The 17,593-nt window shown below is 48.7% G+C and overlaps 9 non-coding genes and 1 pseudogene across 9 annotated transcripts; all 10 read left to right on the forward strand.

Moving 5' to 3' along the window:
- The first annotated feature begins 413 nt into the window (after positions 1–413).
- Positions 414–604, forward strand: LOC141231374 (U2 spliceosomal RNA). Its single transcript, XR_012297785.1, has one exon. It is a non-coding gene; the product is annotated as a U2 spliceosomal RNA (small nuclear RNA).
- A 1,115-nt stretch (positions 605–1,719) lies between these two features.
- On the forward strand, positions 1,720–1,910 carry LOC141231205 (U2 spliceosomal RNA). The gene has a single exon (XR_012297614.1). It is a non-coding gene; the product is annotated as a U2 spliceosomal RNA (small nuclear RNA).
- Positions 1,911–3,025: 1,115 nt separating this feature from the next.
- On the forward strand, positions 3,026–3,216 carry LOC141231281 (U2 spliceosomal RNA). The gene has a single exon (XR_012297695.1). It is a non-coding gene; the product is annotated as a U2 spliceosomal RNA (small nuclear RNA).
- A 1,115-nt stretch (positions 3,217–4,331) lies between these two features.
- LOC141231206 (U2 spliceosomal RNA) lies at positions 4,332–4,522 on the forward strand. Its single transcript, XR_012297615.1, has one exon. It is a non-coding gene; the product is annotated as a U2 spliceosomal RNA (small nuclear RNA).
- Positions 4,523–5,637: 1,115 nt separating this feature from the next.
- LOC141231289 (U2 spliceosomal RNA) lies at positions 5,638–5,828 on the forward strand. Its single transcript, XR_012297703.1, has one exon. It is a non-coding gene; the product is annotated as a U2 spliceosomal RNA (small nuclear RNA).
- A 1,116-nt stretch (positions 5,829–6,944) lies between these two features.
- Positions 6,945–7,135, forward strand: LOC141231282 (U2 spliceosomal RNA). The gene has a single exon (XR_012297696.1). It is a non-coding gene; the product is annotated as a U2 spliceosomal RNA (small nuclear RNA).
- Positions 7,136–8,250: 1,115 nt separating this feature from the next.
- Positions 8,251–8,441, forward strand: LOC141231207 (U2 spliceosomal RNA). The gene has a single exon (XR_012297616.1). It is a non-coding gene; the product is annotated as a U2 spliceosomal RNA (small nuclear RNA).
- Positions 8,442–9,556: 1,115 nt separating this feature from the next.
- Positions 9,557–9,747, forward strand: LOC141231272 (U2 spliceosomal RNA). Its single transcript, XR_012297687.1, has one exon. It is a non-coding gene; the product is annotated as a U2 spliceosomal RNA (small nuclear RNA).
- A 1,116-nt stretch (positions 9,748–10,863) lies between these two features.
- Positions 10,864–11,054, forward strand: LOC141231284 (U2 spliceosomal RNA). Its single transcript, XR_012297698.1, has one exon. It is a non-coding gene; the product is annotated as a U2 spliceosomal RNA (small nuclear RNA).
- Positions 11,055–12,169: 1,115 nt separating this feature from the next.
- Positions 12,170–12,247, forward strand: LOC141231478 (U2 spliceosomal RNA; annotated as a pseudogene).
- Positions 12,248–17,593: the final 5,346 nt, after the last annotated feature.

A 17,593-nucleotide genomic window follows, 5' to 3' on the forward strand; every position in this document is an offset into this window, starting at 1 on the left:
GTCATAATAGGCTCTGAGCCTTTATATACCTGTGCACAGCAGCAGCCACCTTCAGTCTGCTGCTGGACAGCCAGCAGCAGCAGCAGCAGGAGAGGTATGTAATCAGGAGCCCTCCTGCTAAGGGTAGACAGCTGCTCGTTCCACCCCACCCCCCGCCTTAATTGGTTCTCCTCCCTTCCAACGGTGTTGAGGCGGGTGGGAACAGCAGGGGGTGAAGGTGCTGTGTTTAAAGAGGTGGAGTTATGCAGATCTAAAACGCGTGGATTGCAGCAGCAGCAAGCCGAAAAGTGCAGGCATGTAAGGGATCTAGAGGTTGACAACATGTCTTCTTAACGGGAGTCCAGGAGCTCATCTCCACAAATGGACTTTTCAGGATCCTTGGGTGGCTCCGTAGTTTGAAACCAATTCTGGTTATTGCTTCTCGGCCTTTTGGCTAATATCAAGTGTAGTATCTGTTCTTATCAGTTTAATATCTGATACGTCCCCTATCTGGGGACCATATATTAAATGGATTTTTAGAACAGGGAGATGGAAAAAGAGCTTGCTCTGTCCACTCCACGCATTGATCTGGTATTGCAGTATCTCCAGGACCGGTGCACCCCTTCTTTAATGCAGTTTCTAAAATCAGAAAGAATTGAATTCAATGTTTTTTGTTCATTTTGCTTGTTTGTCGGATTTTGGGATGGACTCTTTGGCTTTGCTTTTGTTCTCCTCATTGGATTTTTCATGTTCAAAGTTGCAGAAGCCAGATTACAAGCTCATTTTGGTTCAACTTCAGCAACTGTGCATTGCATTGCCATGTAATGTGATGCAATGCTATCTTTCTAGCTCTCCCTTTTTACTTCCTTTTGGATAAACAGACATATTAGGCAAGCATTTTGGAGCTTTCACCTAAATAACTACAGGTGGTGAGATAAGCTGCACAATATAATTGACCTTTCAGTATATTGTTGCACACACACCATCTATTTAGCAAATGCCCTTGTTATCAACAGCAGCCTTTTAAACTCACCTGAGCTAACAGGTATGTGCGCTGGTTACTCTGCTGCGCTTAAAATTTCTTTTTTGGTTTGCTACAATGCCTTTTCTGAAACGTTGTCTCCTTCTGCTGGAACACTGACTTCTTTCATTTAATGCCTGCAGACTATAAAAGAGAACCCAACCCAAAAAGTTTGGTTGATTAGTCTGTGGCATTCTGTTAAACTGTTGCTTATGGCGGTCTCTGTGAGCTTCTCAGCGACATTCAGCCAGCCAGGTATCCTGCCTGCAGTAGATGGAATGTGGCAATGGAACGCTGGCTGCGCGTGTCATAATAGGCTCTGAGCCTTTATATACCTGTGCACAGCAGCAGCCACCTTCAGTCTGCTGCTGGACAGCCAGCAGCAGCAGCAGCAGGAGAGGTATGTAATCAGGAGCCCTCCTGCTAAGGGTAGACAGCTGCTCGTTCCACCCCACCCCCCGCCTTAATTGGTTCTCCTCCCTTCCAACGGTGTTGAGGCGGGTGGGAACAGCAGGGGGTGAAGGTGCTGTGTTTAAAGAGGTGGAGTTATGCAGATCTAAAACGCGTGGATTGCAGCAGCAGCAAGCCGAAAAGTGCAGGCATGTAAGGGATCTAGAGGTTGACAACATGTCTTCTTAACGGGAGTCCAGGAGCTCATCTCCACAAATGGACTTTTCAGGATCCTTGGGTGGCTCCGTAGTTTGAAACCAATTCTGGTTATCGCTTCTCGGCCTTTTGGCTAAGATCAAGTGTAGTATCTGTTCTTATCAGTTTAATATCTGATACGTCCCCTATCTGGGGACCATATATTAAATGGATTTTTAGAACAGGGAGATGGAAAAAGAGCTTGCTCTGTCCACTCCACGCATTGACCTGGTATTGCAGTATCTCCAGGACCGGTGCACCCCTTCTTTAATGCAGTTTCTAAAATCAGAAAGAATTGAATTCAATGTTTTTTGTTCATTTTGCTTGTTTGTTGGATTTTGGGATGGACTCTTTGGCTTTGCTTTTCTTCTCCTCATTGGATTTTTCATGTTCAAAGTTGCAGAAGCCAGATTACAAGCTCATTTTGGTTCAACTTCAGCAACTGTGCATTGCATTGCCATGTAATGTGATGCAATGCTATCTTTCTAGCTCTCCCTTTTTACATCCTTTTGGATAAACAGACATATTAGGCAAGCATTTTGGAGCTTTCACCTAAATAACTACAGGTGGTGAGATAAGCTGCACAATATAATTGACCTTTCAGTATATTGTTGCACACACACCATCTATTTAGCAAATGCCCTTGTTATCAACAGCAGCCTTTTAAACTCACCTGAGCTAACAGGTATGTGCGCTGGTTACTCTGCTGCGCTTAAAATTTCTTTTTTGGTTTGCTACAATGCCTTTTCTGAAACGTTGTCTCCTTCTGCTGGAACACTGACTTCTTTCATTTAATGCCTGCAGACTATAAAAGAGAACCCAACCCAAAAAGTTTGGTTGATTAGTCTGTGGCATTCTGTTAAACTGTTGCTTATGGCGGTCTCTGTGAGCTTCTCAGCGACATTCAGCCAGCCAGGTATCCTGCCTGCAGTAGATGGAATGTGGCAATGGAACGCTGGCTGCGCGTGTCATAATAGGCTCTGAGCCTTTATATACCTGTGCACAGCAGCAGCCACCTTCAGTCTGCTGCTGGACAGCCAGCAGCAGCAGCAGCAGGAGAGGTATGTAATCAGGAGCCCTCCTGCTAAGGGTAGACAGCTGCTCGTTCCACCCCACCCCCCGCCTTAATTGGTTCTCCTCCCTTCCAACGGTGTTGAGGCGGGTGGGAACAGCAGGGGGTGAAGGTGCTGTGTTTAAAGAGGTGGAGTTATGCAGATCTAAAACGCGTGGATTGCAGCAGCAGCAAGCCGAAAAGTGCAGGCATGTAAGGGATCTAGAGGTTGACAACATGTCTTCTTAACGGGAGTCCAGGAGCTCATCTCCACAAATGGACTTTTCAGGATCCTTGGGTGGCTCCGTAGTTTGAAACCAATTCTGGTTATTGCTTCTCGGCCTTTTGGCTAAGATCAAGTGTAGTATCTGTTCTTATCAGTTTAATATCTGATACGTCCCCTATCTGGGGACCATATATTAAATGGATTTTTAGAACAGGGAGATGGAAAAAGAGCTTGCTCTGTCCACTCCACGCATTGACCTGGTATTGCAGTATCTCCAGGACCGGTGCACCCCTTCTTTAATGCAGTTTCTAAAATCAGAAAGAATTGAATTCAATGTTTTTTGTTCATTTTGCTTGTTTGTCGGATTTTGGGATGGACTCTTTGGCTTTGCTTTTGTTCTCCTCATTGGATTTTTCATGTTCAAAGTTGCAGAAGCCAGATTACAAGCTCATTTTGGTTCAACTTCAGCAACTGTGCATTGCATTGCCATGTAATGTGATGCAATGCTATCTTTCTAGCTCTCCCTTTTTACTTCCTTTTGGATAAACAGACATATTAGGCAAGCATTTTGGAGCTTTCACCTAAATAACTACAGGTGGTGAGATAAGCTGCACAATATAATTGACCTTTCAGTATATTGTTGCACACACACCATCTATTTAGCAAATGCCCTTGTTATCAACAGCAGCCTTTTAAACTCACCTGAGCTAACAGGTATGTGCGCTGGTTACTCTGCTGCGCTTAAAATTTCTTTTTTGGTTTGCTACAATGCCTTTTCTGAAACGTTGTCTCCTTCTGCTGGAACACTGACTTCTTTCATTTAATGCCTGCAGACTATAAAAAAGAACCCAACCCAAAAAGTTTGGTTGATTAGTCTGTGGCATTCTGTTAAACTGTTGCTTATGGCGGTCTCTGTGAGCTTCTCAGCGACATTCAGCCAGCCAGGTATCCTGCCTGCAGTAGATGGAATGTGGCAATGGAACGCTGGCTGCGCGTGTCATAATAGGCTCTGAGCCTTTATATACCTGTGCACAGCAGCAGCCACCTTCAGTCTGCTGCTGGACAGCCAGCAGCAGCAGCAGCAGGAGAGGTATGTAATCAGGAGCCCTCCTGCTAAGGGTAGACAGCTGCTCGTTCCACCCCACCCCCCGCCTTAATTGGTTCTCCTCCCTTCCAACGGTGTTGAGGCGGGTGGGAACAGCAGGGGGTGAAGGTGCTGTGTTTAAAGAGGTGGAGTTATGCAGATCTAAAACGCGTGGATTGCAGCAGCAGCAAGCCGAAAAGTGCAGGCATGTAAGGGATCTAGAGGTTGACAACATGTCTTCTTAACGGGAGTCCAGGAGCTCATCTCCACAAATGGACTTTTCAGGATCCTTGGGTGGCTCCGTAGTTTGAAACCAATTCTGGTTATCGCTTCTCGGCCTTTTGGCTAAGATCAAGTGTAGTATCTGTTCTTATCAGTTTAATATCTGATACGTCCCCTATCTGGGGACCATATATTAAATGGATTTTTAGAACAGGGAGATGGAAAAAGAGCTTGCTCTGTCCACTCCACGCATTGACCTGGTATTGCAGTATCTCCAGGACCGGTGCACCCCTTCTTTAATGCAGTTTCTAAAATCAGAAAGAATTGAATTCAATGTTTTTTGTTCATTTTGCTTGTTTGTCGGATTTGGGGATGGACTCTTTGGCTTTGCTTTTCTTCTCCTCATTGGATTTTTCATGTTCAAAGTTGCAGAAGCCAGATTACAAGCTCATTTTGGTTCAACTTCAGCAACTGTGCATTGCATTGCCATGTAATGTGATGCAATGCTATCTTTCTAGCTCTCCCTTTTTACTTCCTTTTGGATAAACAGACATATTAGGCAAGCATTTTGGAGCTTTCACCTAAATAACTACAGGTGGTGAGATAAGCTGCACAATATAATTGACCTTTCAGTATATTGTTGCACACACACCATCTATTTAGCAAATGCCCTTGTTATCAACAGCAGCCTTTTAAACTCACCTGAGCTAACAGGTATGTGCGCTGGTTACTCTGCTGCGCTTAAAATTTCTTTTTTGGTTTGCTACAATGCCTTTTCTGAAACGTTGTCTCCTTCTGCTGGAACACTGACTTCTTTCATTTAATGCCTGCAGACTATAAAAGAGAACCCAACCCAAAAAGTTTGGTTGATTAGTCTGTGGCATTCTGTTAAACTGTTGCTTATGGCGGTCTCTGTGAGCTTCTCAGCGACATTCAGCCAGCCAGGTATCCTGCCTGCAGTAGATGGAATGTGGCAATGGAACGCTGGCTGCGCATGTCATAATAGGCTCTGAGCCTTTATATACCTGTGCACAGCAGCAGCCACCTTCAGTTTGCTGCTGGACAGCCAGCAGCAGCAGCAGCAGGAGAGGTATGTAATCAGGAGCCCTCCTGCTAAGGGTAGACAGCTGCTCGTTCCACCCCACCCCCCGCCTTAATTGGTTCTCCTCCCTTCCAACGGTGTTGAGGCGGGTGGGAACAGCAGGGGGTGAAGGTGCTGTGTTTAAAGAGGTGGAGTTATGCAGATCTAAAACGCGTGGATTGCAGCAGCAGCAAGCCGAAAAGTGCAGGCATGTAAGGGATCTAGAGGTTGACAACATGTCTTCTTAACGGGAGTCCAGGAGCTCATCTCCACAAATGGACTTTTTAGGATCCTTGGGTGGCTCCGTAGTTTGAAACCAATTCTGGTTATCGCTTCTCGGCCTTTTGGCTAAGATCAAGTGTAGTATCTGTTCTTATCAGTTTAACATCTGATACGTCCCCTATCTGGGGACCATATATTAAATGGATTTTTAGAACAGGGAGATGGAAAAAGAGCTTGCTCTGTCCACTCCACGCATTGACCTGGTATTGCAGTATCTCCAGGACCGGTGCACCCCCTTCTTTAATGCAGTTTCTAAAATCAGAAAGAATTGAATTCAATGTTTTTTGTTCATTTTGCTTGTTTGTCGGATTTGGGGATGGACTCTTTGGCTTTGCTTTTCTTCTCCTCATTGGATTTTTCATGTTCAAAGTTGCAGAAGCCAGATTACAAGCTCATTTTGGTTCAACTTCAGCAACTGTGCATTGCATTGCCATGTAATGTGATGCAATGCTATCTTTCTAGCTCTCCCTTTTTACTTCCTTTTGGATAAACAGACATATTAGGCAAGCATTTTGGAGCTTTCACCTAAATAACTACAGGTGGTGAGATAAGCTGCACAATATAATTGACCTTTCAGTATATTGTTGCACACACACCATCTATTTAGCAAATGCCCTTGTTATCAACAGCAGCCTTTTAAACTCACCTGAGCTAACAGGTATGTGCGCTGGTTACTCTGCTGCGCTTAAAATTTCTTTTTTGGTTTGCTACAATGCCTTTTCTGAAACGTTGTCTCCTTCTGCTGGAACACTGACTTCTTTCATTTAATGCCTGCAGACTATAAAAGAGAACCCAACCCAAAAAGTTTGGTTGATTAGTCTGTGGCATTCTGTTAAACTGTTGCTTATGGCGGTCTCTGTGAGCTTCTCAGCGACATTCAGCCAGCCAGGTATCCTGCCTGCAGTAGATGGAATGTGGCAATGGAACGCTGGCTGCGCGTGTCATAATAGGCTCTGAGCCTTTATATACCTGTGCACAGCAGCAGCCACCTTCAGTCTGCTGCTGGACAGCCAGCAGCAGCAGCAGCAGGAGAGGTATGTAATCAGGAGCCCTCCTGCTAAGGGTAGACAGCTGCTCGTTCCACCCCACCCCCCGCCTTAATTGGTTCTCCTCCCTTCCAACGGTGTTGAGGCGGGTGGGAACAGCAGGGGGTGAAGGTGCTGTGTTTAAAGAGGTGGAGTTATGCAGATCTAAAACGCGTGGATTGCAGCAGCAGCAAGCCGAAAAGTGCAGGCATGTAAGGGATCTAGAGGTTGACAACATGTCTTCTTAACGGGAGTCCAGGAGCTCATCTCCACAAATGGACTTTTCAGGATCCTTGGGTGGCTCCGTAGTTTGAAACCAATTCTGGTTATTGCTTCTCGGCCTTTTGGCTAAGATCAAGTGTAGTATCTGTTCTTATCAGTTTAATATCTGATACGTCCCCTATCTGGGGACCATATATTAAATGGATTTTTAGAACAGGGAGATGGAAAAAGAGCTTGCTCTGTCCACTCCACGCATTGACCTGGTATTGCAGTATCTCCAGGACCGGTGCACCCCTTCTTTAATGCAGTTTCTAAAATCAGAAAGAATTGAATTCAATGTTTTTTGTTCATTTTGCTTGTTTGTCGGATTTTGGGATGGACTCTTTGGCTTTGCTTTTGTTCTCCTCATGGGATTTTTCATGTTCAAAGTTGCAGAAGCCAGATTACAAGCTCATTTTGGTTCAACTTCAGCAACTGTGCATTGCATTGCCATGTAATGTGATGCAATGCTATCTTTCTAGCTCTCCCTTTTTACTTCCTTTTGGATAAACAGACATATTAGGCAAGCATTTTGGAGCTTTCACCTAAATAACTACAGGTGGTGAGATAAGCTGCACAATATAATTGACCTTTCAGTATATTGTTGCACACACACCATCTATTTAGCAAATGCCCTTGTTATCAACAGCAGCCTTTTAAACTCACCTGAGCTAACAGGTATGTGCGCTGGTTACTCTGCTGCGCTTAAAATTTCTTTTTTGGTTTGCTACAATGCCTTTTCTGAAACGTTGTCTCCTTCTGCTGGAACACTGACTTCTTTCATTTAATGCCTGCAGACTATAAAAAAGAACCCAACCCAAAAAGTTTGGTTGATTAGTCTGTGGCATTCTGTTAAACTGTTGCTTATGGCGGTCTCTGTGAGCTTCTCAGCGACATTCAGCCAGCCAGGTATCCTGCCTGCAGTAGATGGAATGTGGCAATGGAACGCTGGCTGCGCGTGTCATAATAGGCTCTGAGCCTTTATATACCTGTGCACAGCAGCAGCCACCTTCAGTCTGCTGCTGGACAGCCAGCAGCAGCAGCAGCAGGAGAGGTATGTAATCAGGAGCCCTCCTGCTAAGGGTAGACAGCTGCTCGTTCCACCCCACCCCCCGCCTTAATTGGTTCTCCTCCCTTCCAACGGTGTTGAGGCGGGTGGGAACAGCAGGGGGTGAAGGTGCTGTGTTTAAAGAGGTGGAGTTATGCAGATCTAAAACGCGTGGATTGCAGCAGCAGCAAGCCGAAAAGTGCAGGCATGTAAGGGATCTAGAGGTTGACAACATGTCTTCTTAACGGGAGTCCAGGAGCTCATCTCCACAAATGGACTTTTCAGGATCCTTGGGTGGCTCCGTAGTTTGAAACCAATTCTGGTTATCGCTTCTCGGCCTTTTGGCTAAGATCAAGTGTAGTATCTGTTCTTATCAGTTTAATATCTGATACGTCCCCTATCTGGGGACCATATATTAAATGGATTTTTAGAACAGGGAGATGGAAAAAGAGCTTGCTCTGTCCACTCCACGCATTGACCTGGTATTGCAGTATCTCCAGGACCGGTGCACCCCTTCTTTAATGCAGTTTCTAAAATCAGAAAGAATTGAATTCAATGTTTTTTGTTCATTTTGCTTGTTTGTCGGATTTGGGGATGGACTCTTTGGCTTTGCTTTTCTTCTCCTCATTGGATTTTTCATGTTCAAAGTTGCAGAAGCCAGATTACAAGCTCATTTTGGTTCAACTTCAGCAACTGTGCATTGCATTGCCATGTAATGTGATGCAATGCTATCTTTCTAGCTCTCCCTTTTTACTTCCTTTTGGATAAACAGACATATTAGGCAAGCATTTTGGAGCTTTCACCTAAATAACTACAGGTGGTGAGATAAGCTGCACAATATAATTGACCTTTCAGTATATTGTTGCACACACACCATCTATTTAGCAAATGCCCTTGTTATCAACAGCAGCCTTTTAAACTCACCTGAGCTAACAGGTATGTGCGCTGGTTACTCTGCTGCGCTTAAAATTTCTTTTTTGGTTTGCTACAATGCCTTTTCTGAAACGTTGTCTCCTTCTGCTGGAACACTGACTTCTTTCATTTAATGCCTGCAGACTATAAAAGAGAACCCAACCCAAAAAGTTTGGTTGATTAGTCTGTGGCATTCTGTTAAACTGTTGCTTATGGCGGTCTCTGTGAGCTTCTCAGCGACATTCAGCCAGCCAGGTATCCTGCCTGCAGTAGATGGAATGTGGCAATGGAACGCTGGCTGCGCGTGTCATAATAGGCTCTGAGCCTTTATATACCTGTGCACAGCAGCAGCCACCTTCAGTTTGCTGCTGGACAGCCAGCAGCAGCAGCAGCAGGAGAGGTATGTAATCAGGAGCCCTCCTGCTAAGGGTAGACAGCTGCTCGTTCCACCCCACCCCCCGCCTTAATTGGTTCTCCTCCCTTCCAACGGTGTTGAGGCGGGTGGGAACAGCAGGGGGTGAAGGTGCTGTGTTTAAAGAGGTGGAGTTATGCAGATCTAAAACGCGTGGATTGCAGCAGCAGCAAGCCGAAAAGTGCAGGCATGTAAGGGATCTAGAGGTTGACAACATGTCTTCTTAACGGGAGTCCAGGAGCTCATCTCCACAAATGGACTTTTTAGGATCCTTGGGTGGCTCCGTAGTTTGAAACCAATTCTGGTTATCGCTTCTCGGCCTTTTGGCTAAGATCAAGTGTAGTATCTGTTCTTATCAGTTTAATATCTGATACGTCCCCTATCTGGGGACCATATATTAAATGGATTTTTAGAACAGGGAGATGGAAAAAGAGCTTGCTCTGTCCACTCCACGCATTGACCTGGTATTGCAGTATCTCCAGGACCGGTGCACCCCCTTCTTTAATGCAGTTTCTAAAATCAGAAAGAATTGAATTCAATGTTTTTTGTTCATTTTGCTTGTTTGTCGGATTTGGGGATGGACTCTTTGGCTTTGCTTTTCTTCTCCTCATTGGATTTTTCATGTTCAAAGTTGCAGAAGCCAGATTACAAGCTCATTTTGGTTCAACTTCAGCAACTGTGCATTGCATTGCCATGTAATGTGATGCAATGCTATCTTTCTAGCTCTCCCTTTTTACTTCCTTTTGGATAAACAGACATATTAGGCAAGCATTTTGGAGCTTTCACCTAAATAACTACAGGTGGTGAGATAAGCTGCACAATATAATTGACCTTTCAGTATATTGTTGCACACACACCATCTATTTAGCAAATGCCCTTGTTATCAACAGCAGCCTTTTAAACTCACCTGAGCTAACAGGTATGTGCGCTGGTTACTCTGCTGCGCTTAAAATTTCTTTTTTGGTTTGCTACAATGCCTTTTCTGAAACGTTGTCTCCTTCTGCTGGAACACTGACTTCTTTCATTTAATGCCTGCAGACTATAAAAGAGAACCCAACCCAAAAAGTTTGGTTGATTAGTCTGTGGCATTCTGTTAAACTGTTGCTTATGGCGGTCTCTGTGAGCTTCTCAGCGACATTCAGCCAGCCAGGTATCCTGCCTGCAGTAGATGGAATGTGGCAATGGAACGCTGGCTGCGCGTGTCATAATAGGCTCTGAGCCTTTATATACCTGTGCACAGCAGCAGCCACCTTCAGTCTGCTGCTGGACAGCCAGCAGCAGCAGCAGCAGGAGAGGTATGTAATCAGGAGCCCTCCTGCTAAGGGTAGACAGCTGCTCGTTCCACCCCACCCCCCGCCTTAATTGGTTCTCCTCCCTTCCAACGGTGTTGAGGCGGGTGGGAACAGCAGGGGGTGAAGGTGCTGTGTTTAAAGAGGTGGAGTTATGCAGATCTAAAACGCGTGGATTGCAGCAGCAGCAAGCCGAAAAGTGCAGGCATGTAAGGGATCTAGAGGTTGACAACATGTCTTCTTAACGGGAGTCCAGGAGCTCATCTCCACAAATGGACTTTTCAGGATCCTTGGGTGGCTCCGTAGTTTGAAACCAATTCTGGTTATTGCTTCTCGGCCTTTTGGCTAAGATCAAGTGTAGTATCTGTTCTTATCAGTTTAATATCTGATACGTCCCCTATCTGGGGACCATATATTAAATGGATTTTTAGAACAGGGAGATGGAAAAAGAGCTTGCTCTGTCCACTCCACGCATTGACCTGGTATTGCAGTATCTCCAGGACCGGTGCACCCCTTCTTTAATGCAGTTTCTAAAATCAGAAAGAATTGAATTCAATGTTTTTTGTTCATTTTGCTTGTTTGTCGGATTTTGGGATGGACTCTTTGGCTTTGCTTTTGTTCTCCTCATTGGATTTTTCATGTTCAAAGTTGCAGAAGCCAGATTACAAGCTAATTTTGGTTCAACTTCAGCAACTGTGCATTGCATTGCCATGTAATGTGATGCAATGCTATCTTTCTAGCTCTCCCTTTTTACTTCCTTTTGGATAAACAGACATATTAGGCAAGCATTTTGGAGCTTTCACCTAAATAACTACAGGTGGTGAGATAAGCTGCACAATATAATTGACCTTTCAGTATATTGTTGCACACACACCATCTATTTAGCAAATGCCCTTGTTATCAACAGCAGCCTTTTAAACTCACCTGAGCTAACAGGTATGTGCGCTGGTTACTCTGCTGCGCTTAAAATTTCTTTTTTGGTTTGCTACAATGCCTTTTCTGAAACGTTGTCTCCTTCTGCTGGAACACTGACTTCTTTCATTTAATGCCTGCAGACTATAAAAAAGAACCCAACCCAAAAAGTTTGGTTGATTAGTCTGTGGCATTCTGTTAAACTGTTGCTTATGGCGGTCTCTGTGAGCTTCTCAGCGACATTCAGCCAGCCAGGTATCCTGCCTGCAGTAGATGGAATGTGGCAATGGAACGCTGGCTGCGCGTGTCATAATAGGCTCTGAGCCTTTATATACCTGTGCACAGCAGCAGCCACCTTCAGTCTGCTGCTGGACAGCCAGCAGCAGCAGCAGCAGGAGAGGTATGTAATCAGGAGCCCTCCTGCTAAGGGTAGACAGCTGCTCGTTCCACCCCACCCCCCGCCTTAATTGGTTCTCCTCCCTTCCAACGGTGTTGAGGCGGGTGGGAACAGCAGGGGGTGAAGGTGCTGTGTTTAAAGAGGTGGAGTTATGCAGATCTAAAACGCGTGGATTGCAGCAGCAGCAAGCCGAAAAGTGCAGGCATGTAAGGGATCTAGAGGTTGACAACATGTCTTCTTAATGGGAGTCCAGGAGCTCATCTCCACAAATGGACTTTTCAGGATCCTTGGGTGGCTCCGTAGTTTGAAACCAATTCTGGTTATCGCTTCTCGGCCTTTTGGCTAAGATCAAGTGTAGTATCTGTTCTTTTAAGAACACAAGAGCTACGATCTACACTTGACGAGAGCGATCGAACTCGGAAGGAGAAGAGCTTCGGAGCCCAGCTGACATCGGAGAAGGAAGGCGGATATCGGTGGGAGGAAGAAGCTCTAAAGAATCCAGAAGAAGACGAAGACTCGGAGAAGAATCGGGCTGTCCTGTGGAATCTTCGAGGAAGAAAATCATCGAGACAAAGACCTTTCGGGGAATTTGTCCAGAACAAGACGGGAGAAGAATCTGCATAGCTCCACCCATTCCGGGAAGAGTTCCAGATCCAGCTCCAAGAAGTAACTGCAGGAGGAAAGCCATGGCAAGCGCTGCGAGGAAGGCCGAAAAGAAGAGCCTGGAGCAGGGGACAGCCAGGAGGGCCCAGCCAGGAGCCGATTCTGACCCCAAGGACTCTGCCTCCACGACTGGCCAGCAGAAGGGACCCCAGAAGCCCCGCCACGAAGCTCCAGCCCTGGAGCCATGGATGCGGCAGACGGTGGCCCTGAAGCTGAAGGAAGTGGATGGGAGGGTGCCGGACATGTCCTCGGACGTGTTCTGCCAGAAGATGCTGCTGGATCGAGGCTTTTCCAGGTCGGACACCCTCAGCATCCAGACCTTCTTGACGGGGATCTTCTTCGTCACCTTCGCCACTGTGAACACCTGCAGGAGGTTCTGGGAAATGGTAAGCGCAAAAGGACCGGATAATTCTTTCTCTGCCTTTACAGGTAGCTGCCCTATCCAGAGGGACGAAAGGAGGATCACGGTCTCCATGCGCAACCCGCACACCCCAGGCCAAGACATCTGTACCTTCCTGAGATGCTTCTGTTTGGTTGTGAAGGAACCCTCTCACATCCTGAATGGACTCGGCTTCTGGACAGGTAAGTGGTCGGTGACCGTTAGACTTCACAGGGACCTGGCGTACTCAGACGGACTTCGGCACCTGCCCCCGACATTCTCCCTGGGCAACTCCTACGGCCTCATCTATTACCCGGACATGCCGCGGAACTGCAGGAGATGCGGCAAGAACGGCCACGAGATGAAGGACTGCAAGGAGGATGCCTGCAGGATTTGTCGAGTGACGGGACACAGCTCGAAGGACTGCCCGAAGAAGACGTCCTGCAACCTGTGTGGGCTGGCGGCTCATCTGTACAAGGATTGCCCCAAGCGTGAGAGATCCTGGGCATCGGTGGTTGCGACGACCCCAGCTACGGAGGACAAGGCCCCGACGACCAGGCCTGTGAAGGTCAAGGACGCGACGACCAAGGCCCCAGCGGCCAAGGCCGAGACGACCAAGGCCAATGCGGTCAAGGAGTCGGTGGCCAAAGCCCCAGCGACGGTCCCAGCAGCTCCGAAGCAGAAGAAAAAGTCAAAGGAGGGTAAGAGTTCTGTCACCCCTCTCTCGATCCCTCCCCCTGCCACCCCCGTCCAATCCCCCCCCACCCCGGCCACCCCTGCTGAGGATTCCACTTCCTCTTCCTCCTTCCCCTACTCCTCAGCAGGTGTCCTTTCCCCTGCCCCGGCAGCCACTCTCCCTCCCCAGACCATGGTAGCGGTGGAATTAACCTTTCCTCCACCCGCCGCTATCTATTCCGAGGAGGATTTTCCTCTTCTTGTCTCCCCAGTTCCAACCCGGGGAAAGAGGAAGGTGGAGGACAGCCCTGCTACTGAATCCTCCAAAAAGAAGATTCTGGATTTCGTAGGCGAAAAGGAGGATACCCTCCCTGAGCCAGAAGAGATGGAGCACATGGTTGAGACCCTGGTGGCCGAGCCAGAAGAGGAGGAACTGGTGGTCGCCGAGATCGAGGCCGCGCTGCTTGACCAGATGGAGGAAGAGGGCCTGCTGGTGATCCCGTCACCAGCAGTCAACACCGACGAGGGACCACCCGACCGGAGTGGTAACTAAGGTGTATTGCCTGCGCTAACTTTTTCTTTTTTCCCTACATGATGGCTAATATTAACTTATTTTCCATTAATGTCAGGAGCATCAAGGACAAGTTCAGACGTCAGACTATTTATGCCTTCCTTACTTCCCAGTTGTGTGATGTTTATATGTTGCAGGAATGTTCCCTTCCCTCCTCTAGGTCCTTCAAACATCTGGCCAGGGAGTGGTCCCACGGTCCATCCTACTGGTCCAGTGGGGGTGACTGCAAGTCTGCGGGGGTCGCAATTCTGATCAGGGGGGGCGCATTCACGCTTGAGTCCGTCCAGGAGCTCATCTGCGGCAGGGCTCTTGTTGTAGATGGCAACTGGGCGGGAGAACCTGTCAGGTTCATCAACGTGTATGCGTCCCCACTGAAGAATGAGCGTTTGGAGCTTTTCCAGACCCTGCGGCTTCAGCTTGCCACCACCAGGACCTTAGTGATGGCCGGGGATTTCAACTGCCCCATCGAGGAGGATGGTCGTAGTTCTGGCACATCTGCCAAGTTGGACATCACGTCCAAGCTGCTCATCGAGATGGTAACCGAGGCCTCTCTTCAGGACGTGGTGGGCTCCATGGGGAGAGGCTCCACGAACTATTCGTGGAGCCGACCCGATGGCTCACTCCGCTCCAGGATTGACTTTGTGTTCACCTCTCGGGCAGTCAGGCAGAGTAGGCACTCGATGGTCTCCTGCTTCTTCTCCGACCACAGAGCCATTCACTTACAAGGTGTCCTCGGCGACGGTTTTCCGTCCGGGCCCGGCTCCTGGAAGCTGAATTGTGCTCTGCTGGCTCAGGATGAAGTCGTGGAGGAGCTGAGAGCAGCCTACGCAATGTGGCAGTCCTACAAGGGTAGCTTCCAAACAGTCTCTGATTGGTGGGAATATGTTAAACTTGAGTTTCGCTGTTTCTTTCAGGCCAAGGGTCGACAACAGGCGTGTGAGAAGAGGAGGGACTTCAGAGGGCTGCAGCGCGAGCTGCGGTCGCTGCAGGACCTTCTTCACTGCGGCTGGGACGTGAGGGAAGAGCTGGAGGAGACCAAGAAGAGCCTGAAAAGGCACTTTGAGGAGGAGTCCAAGCGAATCGTCTTCCGTTCCAAAGTGGAGAATCTGGAGAAGGGTGAGAAATGTAACTCATTCTTTTTCAGGAAACTTCATGCCGGTCACACGCCCCTGAACGAGCTGCGAGACGAGAGCGGAAACATGCGACGTGGGAAGGAGGACGTGATGAGGGTCGTCAGCGACTTCTACAGCGAACTCTACTCCCACAAGACTACCGACCCCGACGCTGCTGATAAGTTCCTGTCAGGTATCACTAACCATCTTGATCCTGCAGGCACGGCAGCCTTGGACAAACCTCTGATGGTGGGCGAATTGCTCTCTGCCGCTAAATCCTTTAGGACCGGCAGGACCCCGGGCAGTGATGGTCTTCCAGCGGAGCTCTATGTAGCGCTGGGAGACCTCATCTGTCCGGACCTGTTGGACCTGTACGAGGAGATGGTGGTGGAGGGTAGAATGCCTCCATCTTTGAGGGAAGGAATGGTCACGATCCTGTACAAGCGGAAGGGAGAGAGGTGCGACCTGAGGAATTGGCGTCCCATCACTCTGCTCAACGTGGACTACAAGATCCTGGCCAAGACGATGGCGACACGACTTAAGACGGTGATCGGACGGATCATCCACCCGGACCAGACCTGCGGCATCCCTGGACGTCGCATCGCAGACAGCCTCGCTCTCGTGCGGGACACGGTCGAGTACATCAAGGTCCGCCGCGCACACGCGGCCCTGGTCTCCTTGGATCAGGAGAAGGCCTTCGACCGGGTTTCCCACGAGTTCATGGGCCGAGCTCTGCACCGGTTAGGTTTGGGTAACATGTTTTGTTCGTATGTCCGTCTGATGTATTTTGATATCCACAGCTCGGTGTTGGTGAACGGCTGGAAGACTGACCCCTTCCCTGTCCTCTCTGGGGTCAGACAAGGCTGCCCTCTATCACCTCTTCTTTTTGTTTGTGTTATAGAACTCTTCGCAGAGGCTATCCGGCAGAATGGAGAGATCAGAGGGATCACCACACCGGGTCCGGCACGACACGAGGTCAAGTGCTCGCTCTACATGGACGACGTCACCGTCTTCTGCGCTGATCGTGGTTCAGTCGACGCCCTCGTCCAGACGTGTGAGAGGTTCGGCCGGGCTTCAGGGGCCAAAGTCAACTGCAGGAAGTCGGAAGCCATGCTCTTCGGGGATTGGCAGCCGGCCTCCTCCGCCCCCTTCCCCTTCAACATTCAACCGGATTTCCTCAAGGTGCTGGGAGTCTGGTTCGGGAAGGAAGGAGCGGCCCTCAAGTCCTGGCAAGAACGTTTGGCCAAGGTGAAGCAACGGATCGGACTCTGGAGCCTCAGACACCTCACTTGTGAGGGTAAGGCACTCGTCCTGCGTAATGAGGTCCTGCCCGTCTTGCAGTACACGGCGCAGGCCTGGCCCCCACACGTCACTGTGTGCAGGGCCATTACCAGGACAGTGTTTCACTTTGTCTGGGGATCCAAGATGGACAGAGTCAGGCGGGCCGTCATGTACAAGGAGCCTCGCAAGGGTGGGAAGGGCGTTCCAGATATTCCCACCCTCCTGCGATCCTCTTTTGTGTGTGATTGTGTCCGCCGGACTTTGCAAGTCAAGAATGGCTCCGCGGGCAGGTCCATGTCTCGCTTCTTCCTGCTTCCTCTTTGGAGGCGACTCGGCTGGGACAAGTGGGACAGCTCCTTCCCCTACAACTGGACGACGCCATGGTTCTACGGAGACGTCGTTCGATTTGTGGGGGAGCATCAACTGGAGGGACTCAAGCCCGACTTGTGGAAGCCCAAAACTATCCACAAGCTAATCAGAGCCAAGGATGACGTGGAGAACATCACAGGACTTCACCAGGACACGCTGGAGACTGTGTGGACAAATGTGTCGTCTGACAGGCTGACCAACGGGCACAAGGACTTGTCGTGGATGGCGATTCAGGGCGGACTGCCGTCCGGTCATTCATGCATGCCCGGAACCTGTGCAAGACCCGGTACTGCCCAAGCTGCCCCTTCGTGGAGGAAACATCTTTGCACACTTTTTGGGACTGCGGATTTGCACAGCGCCTATTGACTGCACTTGAGGACGACCTGAGGAACTCTGTCCCCAGGGCGAGCCTATCGCACCATTCTGTGCTTTACGGACTCTTCCCTGGGGTTCATACCGTCGGAGCCATCCAGGAGGCTTGGCGCCTTATGAACTGCTTCAAGGATGCCCTTTGGGTCGCCAGGAACCGGCTCATCTTGAGGAGGGAGAGGATGTCCATCCAGGACTGCCGCAGGCTGATCCACAGCCTGCTCAGAGACTATTCCATCATGGACGGTCCGGAGGACGAGGATGAGGACTAAACCCCTCCTCCCCCTCTCCCCTTATGTGTCTTGTCTTTCAATAAAGCTTCGGGCC

Source organism: Phyllobates terribilis, unplaced genomic scaffold, assembly GCF_046119375.1.
Source record: "Phyllobates terribilis strain yellow unplaced genomic scaffold, ASM4611937v1 Scaffold_505__1_contigs__length_1300667, whole genome shotgun sequence".
In the NCBI taxonomy this organism is placed as follows: domain Eukaryota; kingdom Metazoa; phylum Chordata; class Amphibia; order Anura; family Dendrobatidae; genus Phyllobates; species Phyllobates terribilis.